Source organism: Sciurus carolinensis, chromosome 3 (genome assembly GCF_902686445.1).
Source record: "Sciurus carolinensis chromosome 3, mSciCar1.2, whole genome shotgun sequence".
Classification (NCBI taxonomy): Eukaryota; Metazoa; Chordata; class Mammalia; order Rodentia; family Sciuridae; genus Sciurus; species Sciurus carolinensis.
In genome coordinates this window covers 106,559,518-106,565,517 of record NC_062215.1, presented here as the reverse complement: position 1 = coordinate 106,565,517, position 6,000 = coordinate 106,559,518, and the positions used below count along the sequence as shown (strand labels likewise).

Genomic DNA, 6,000 nt, shown 5'->3' with positions numbered 1-6,000 from the left:
GCTGGAAAAGGATTAGATTGTTGAAAATGAAGCTTAATGGTGGATTAAGAAGACCAGAATGCCCATAGACTATGCAGAGTAAAGACAGGGCTCAAGAGATTTCAGAAGAAAACAGGACACTCTTGGAAATTGAACTAGAGGTCATTCATATCATGTTCTGGTTAAGAAGTCATCTGCATTTTGCTTGTATCCTGAGACTTTCTGTGAAAGTGAATTTAAAGGCAATGGACTCCTTAATCCAACAGAAGAAATTTCTAGGCAAACATAGTATTCAGGCGGTGGCATGGGTATTGCTAGCTGCTTTTGGTGGTGAAGTTTATTGTGATATTCAGGAACAGAAAGCAGAGCAAAAGGATTTTAAAAACTTGGACTTGAAAGGTGGGAGTAAAACTGTGGCTAAGAAAGGTGCAGTTGTTCAAGACTTTATTGCCACTGAAGACTGCTCAGAAACAATAAGAATGATGGATTGAGGGCATCTGAGGAATTGGCAAGACCACATCCATCTCAGACTAAAAGGAGTAAAAATTTCTTTGAGAAGAGATCAGTAAGGCACCCTTCTTGCACAAGGGGACCTAGGAAGTTTATTCAATGTGTTTAGCCACCCAGGTATGCAGAGGCTGCTGCAGCCAGGGACCCTGGAGGATTTACTACTGCTCAAGAGGGCAGCACAGCTACATGGTGCTGGTTCTACAGAAATGCAGTTTGCTGAAGTTAGTGTGTTATGGAGCCTTCCACTAAAATTTTGAAGGAAGGTCTGGGAGGTCAGGAACAATGTCCCAGGGTCAGAGTCCCGGTGGGCATCCCCTGAACAGGCAATGTGTGGAGATGAGTGGAGAAAACTGGAACTGGAGTGGAGACTTCCAAGATTAAGAAATGCCAGTACTGTGAACCTTCTGTGGAGGAAAGCTGTGGGAATTGAGCAGAGACAAGCCACAGAGAGGCCATGCGGGGCAGAGCTACACAATCTGAACATCATGATGCCATGTGCTCCAGATGTGGACCTGGAACTACAGGACTTCTTGGCCCAGCTATATTTTGGTGTTGCTTTGGTCCCATCCCTTCTTTCTATGCCCCTATTTTTTTGGAGGGGGGGAACTGGGGGTTGAATTCAGTGACACTAGACTACTGAACCACATTCCCAGCCCTATTTCACATTTTATTTAGAGACAGGGTCTCACCAAGCTACTTATCACCTTGTTTTTGCTGAAGTTGACTTTGAACTCTCAATCCTTCTGCCTCAGCCTCCCAAGCCACTGGGATTACAGGCATGCGCCACTGCACCTGGCTCTATGCCCCTATTTTTGTGAATGGAAGTGTTTACTCTGTACCTTTATATATTGGATACTTTTAAGTTGCTTTTGATTTTTACAATAGCTCACAATGCGAGGTTACCTTGATTCTCATAGGATACTTTGAATTTGAATTTTTAAGAAATCTTGGAACTGTAGAGAATATGTAGACTCATGGAAATGGACTAAGTATATCTTGCATTGTGAGATAGTCATGAGCTTTTGGGGGCCGGGGTGGAATGTTCTGTTTTAAATAGTAGGTATGCTCAAACACTCATGTGTGGATAATTCAAGAAGGTTTATAATGAAATGATTAGGTTATGAGAGCCTTAACCCAATCAGTGAATTAATCCTCTCATAGAAATTAATTGAGCTGTAATGGAAGGTGAGTAGGTTGTGGTCGGAAGAGGTGAGTCACTGGTGATGTGCCTTTGGGATATATATTTTGTATCTGGGAAATGGAGTCTCTCTTTCTCTGTTAATCCTGATTGTCATGTAAGCCACTTGCTTCTGCTGTGATTTTCTGCCTTACCTTGAGTCCCCAGGAATGAAGCTGACTGTCTACTGTCTATGAACTGAGACCTCTGAAACCATGCACCCCAAAATAAACTTTTCTCCTTACAATTGTTCTTCTCAAATCTTTTGGTCACAGCAACAAAAAGCTAACTAAACAATGTGAGACACAATGTGTCTTCATTTACTTGATCTTTTAAAATTTCTTTAGGCAGCATTTCATGATTTTTTGCATACAAATGTTGCACATATTCTATTATATTTAAATCTAAATATTTCATGATTTTAGTACTATTTTTAATGGTATCTTTAATTTTACTTGTATTTTACTTGTATTTTACTTGTATTTCCAACTTTTTATTGCTAATAGGTAGAAATACAATTAACTTTCATATATTGCCATTACATCCTGTGACTTTGGGTAATTACTTATTAATTACATTTGTTTTATATAGATTCCTTTAAATTTTTAATCTGATGATGAGATAGTTTTGTTTCTCCCTTTCCCATAGGTTTAATTTCATTTATTTTCCTTTTATATTATACTGTTAGGCTCTCCACTTTGATCTTGAAGAGGAATGATGAGAGAAGATATTCTTCTTGTTCCAGAGCTTAGGAAAGAAAAGGAGTATTTTACCATTAAATATGATGTTAGTTGTTGGTGTTTTGTCAAAGTGCTTTATCTGGTTGAGAACTTTTCCTTATATTCTTAGTTGACTGACATTTGCATTATTAAAGCAGGAATTCAATTATGTTAGAAGTTTCATTCTATGTCTGTTTAGATGATAGTCTTTATTTTTACAGTAAATATATGTAAAATTTTGGATAATGTAATTTACCTGGATTGGTGTTTGACTGTTGAATGAGCCTTGGATTCTCAGGATAAACTCCACTTGTTTATGATGCATTCATCTTTTTTATGTAGTGCTGGATTTCATTTGCCAGTATTTTGTTGAGGATCTCTATATTGATACATAGTATTTAAAATTTGTTATCTTGTATTTTTCCTTACTTTGGTATTAATGTGGCCTCTAAAATGGGTAGATAATATAGAAATACTTCTCTTCTATTATTGAGTTGAAATTATGTCTTGTGTACCTGTGTGGTAGAAACCCCCAGTGAAGCCCCACTGGCCCAATGTTTTCTGTGTGATGGAAAGCTTTTAACTCCTAATACAATTCCATGAATACTTATTTGGCAATTCACTTCTAGAGTAAGTTTGCTTGTGACCTATGAGAAATTTACGCATTTCATTAAAGTTTCTGAATTTATGGTATTGAAGTTATTCATAATATTTCATCTTTTTTATTAAAATCTTTTATTTTTACAGGTTGCATTTTGATTCATTGTACACAAATGGGGTACGACTTTTCATTTCTATGGTTGTACACAATGTCGATTCACACCATTCATGTAATCATACATATACATAGGGTAAAGATGTCTGTCTCGTTCTACTATCTTTCCATCCCCCACCCCCTCCCACCTCATTTTCCTCTATGCCATCCAAAGTTCCTTCATTCTTCTTTCCCCCATCACTCCTGCTCATTATATATTGTCATGTGCTTATCAGAGAAAATATTTGGCCTTTGGTTTTTTGGGCTTGGCCTATTTCACTTAGCATGATATTTTTTAACTTTATCCATTTACCAGCAAATGCCATACTTTTATTCTTCTTTATGGCTCAGTAATATTCCATTGTATGTATATACCACAGTTTCTTTATTCTTTTATTATCCTTTTATTGACTGTAAGTTATGTAAGGATGTTTTACTTATATTCCTGATAGTAGTAATTTTGAAAATCCTCATCTCCCTCTTCCTCGCTTTCTCTCTCTCCTTTTCTCCCTTGGTCTTCCTTTATCTATTTTTACTTAGTCAAGATGACTAAAGTTTATCAATTATATTACTCTTTTTAAGGAACAAATTTTTTAAAAACTGGATTAATATGCTCTATTGATTTTGTTTTCAATTTGGTTAAAATATAAACATTTCTTAGTTATTTTCTTCTGCTTGCTTATATTCAATCTTTTTCTCTTTTCTTTCCTTTCCTTTCCTTTTCTCTTTTCTTTTCTTTCCTTTTCTCTTCTCTTCTCTTCTTTTCTTTTCTTCCTTTTCCTCTTTCCCACTGGGAATCAAACCCAGGCCTTGCACATACAAGTCAAGCACTTTATCACTGAACTACATCCCAGGCCTTTCTTATTTCTTAAAGTGGAATTTAGATTGATTTGAAATCTGCTCTCTTTTTGCAATTCATATTATGATTTTATTTATGTGAATGATATAATATTATATTTGGTATATAATATCTTCTGTATTACAAAGCATATATTATATAATTGTCTATATAATCTTATATAATCATAGCTAATCTATTAATCAATTTTTCAAGTGTTGCATAATCTCCCTCCCATAAATTCTGATATGCTGGTATAATTTGTATTAAATCTAAAATATTTTCTATTTTTCCTTTTGACCTTCTTCTCAAATCCATTCTTATTTTTTCCCAAGTTTTCTGCTGGTGCACTGTAATTTTACATATTGGGATTCACTGTAAAACCTAGATACAGGCAACATGATATAGCAATACAATTTAGTCAAAATCATTCTCCAGGTTGGGTGCTAGGTAACTCAGTGAGACCCTATATATAAATAAAATACAAAATAGGGCTAGGGAAATGACTCAGTGGCTGAGTGCCCCTGAATTCAATCCCTGGTACCCCCCAAAACAATTATTCCTCAATATTTTCCCTTCTTTCCCTTTTCCTTCTCCGGTTTGCTCTCCTTATTTTTTTCCTCTATTCTAATGGTCTCTCTTCCATTTCTCGAGACCCCTACCACCTTGCTTTCTTTTTCTTTTTCCTCAAGCTCCCACATATGAGAGAAAACAAAAGGCCTTGACTTTCTGAGTTTGGATAATTTCACTTAAATAGTGAAATTCTCCTTTAAGTCTGAATAAAACTTCACTGTGTAAATACATAAGTAAAATGGTGGCAGATGCAATCAAACAGGTGGAGATGCCTTAACTGATGTCTTAACCCTATTTGTGTCATTAGGCCTAAGGACCCCTTCCATCCTTGTCAAAGGGATTGCTAACTTCTCCTTTTAAAAGACGTTAACAGATCTTAAATATCTGTTAAAGATTTCCAATTTAATGCCGCTTTAGGTTTTTTTTTTGTTTTTTTTTTTTTAAAAGTACGTATTTTCAGAGTTGCAGGCACTGAACTTAGACCTTCAATTCATTTTGAATTGATTTTTGTCAAGTTTCAGTCTTCTGCATGTGGATATCCAAATTTCTTGGCATTTTCGTTAAAGAGGACGTCCTTTCTTCAATGCCTGTGTTTGGTGTCTTTGTTGAGAAATAGTTGGCTATAGATATGTGAGTTTATTTCTGAAGTCTCCTTGCTAGTTGATTGTCAAGTCTCCATTCTTCTCATCTTCCTTATTGAAGCAAATCTAATTTTAAGTTTAGCACATTGGTATCAGGTTTAAAACCTATAATACTTAGACTTTATTGTTGTCATATGGGATGTATGGATAGATTTTGGTCTATATGAGTGATTTATGGAGGAAATTCATATGGAACTTATGGGAAGATTCATTAAAAGGAAGGAGCAAATCTCTTTTCTTTCCTCACTCCTTTAGTATGAATGAAATAGTTGGAACCCTGGCAGCCATCTTTCTCTGTGTGGTGACTTATTGAGTGAGGTATGGCAAAAAGATAGAACTTTGACTTCCTAATGACAACTTGCAGTCACTATCACAGCTTTGGTTTTTTTGTGTTTAAGAAATATATCTGTAATCTAATTGAGGTACTGATAATAGATTTTATTGTTATATGTTAACAAATCACTTTGTATTTCTCATCTATATAATTTGGATCTATATAGTGGCTATTTTATTAGGTTTATTATAAAATAATAAATGAGATAATGTAACAAATTGTGTAAACAAATGACTAGCATGTAGAAAATGTGTTTTAAATGTTAGCTATGTTCATGCGTTATAAATAATTTTAATGTGGTACCTTCCCTTGAGAACCTCACACATCACAAAGACTTTTTTCTCCATTTTATATTCTACAATCTATGTCACCAATAACGGTGTGATTAGCAAATAATTTGAGTACATAGCTGCTCCTTGACTTAATAAACTCATTATAAGTTGAAAATATCATCAGTTAAAAAATGCATTTAATA

General features: G+C 35.0%; 1 pseudogene; it reads right to left on the bottom strand.

The window, feature by feature from the left end:
• Positions 1-4,783: 4,783 nt before the first annotated feature.
• LOC124981574 (uncharacterized) lies at positions 4,784-4,917 on the bottom strand (annotated as a pseudogene).
• Positions 4,918-6,000: the final 1,083 nt, after the last annotated feature.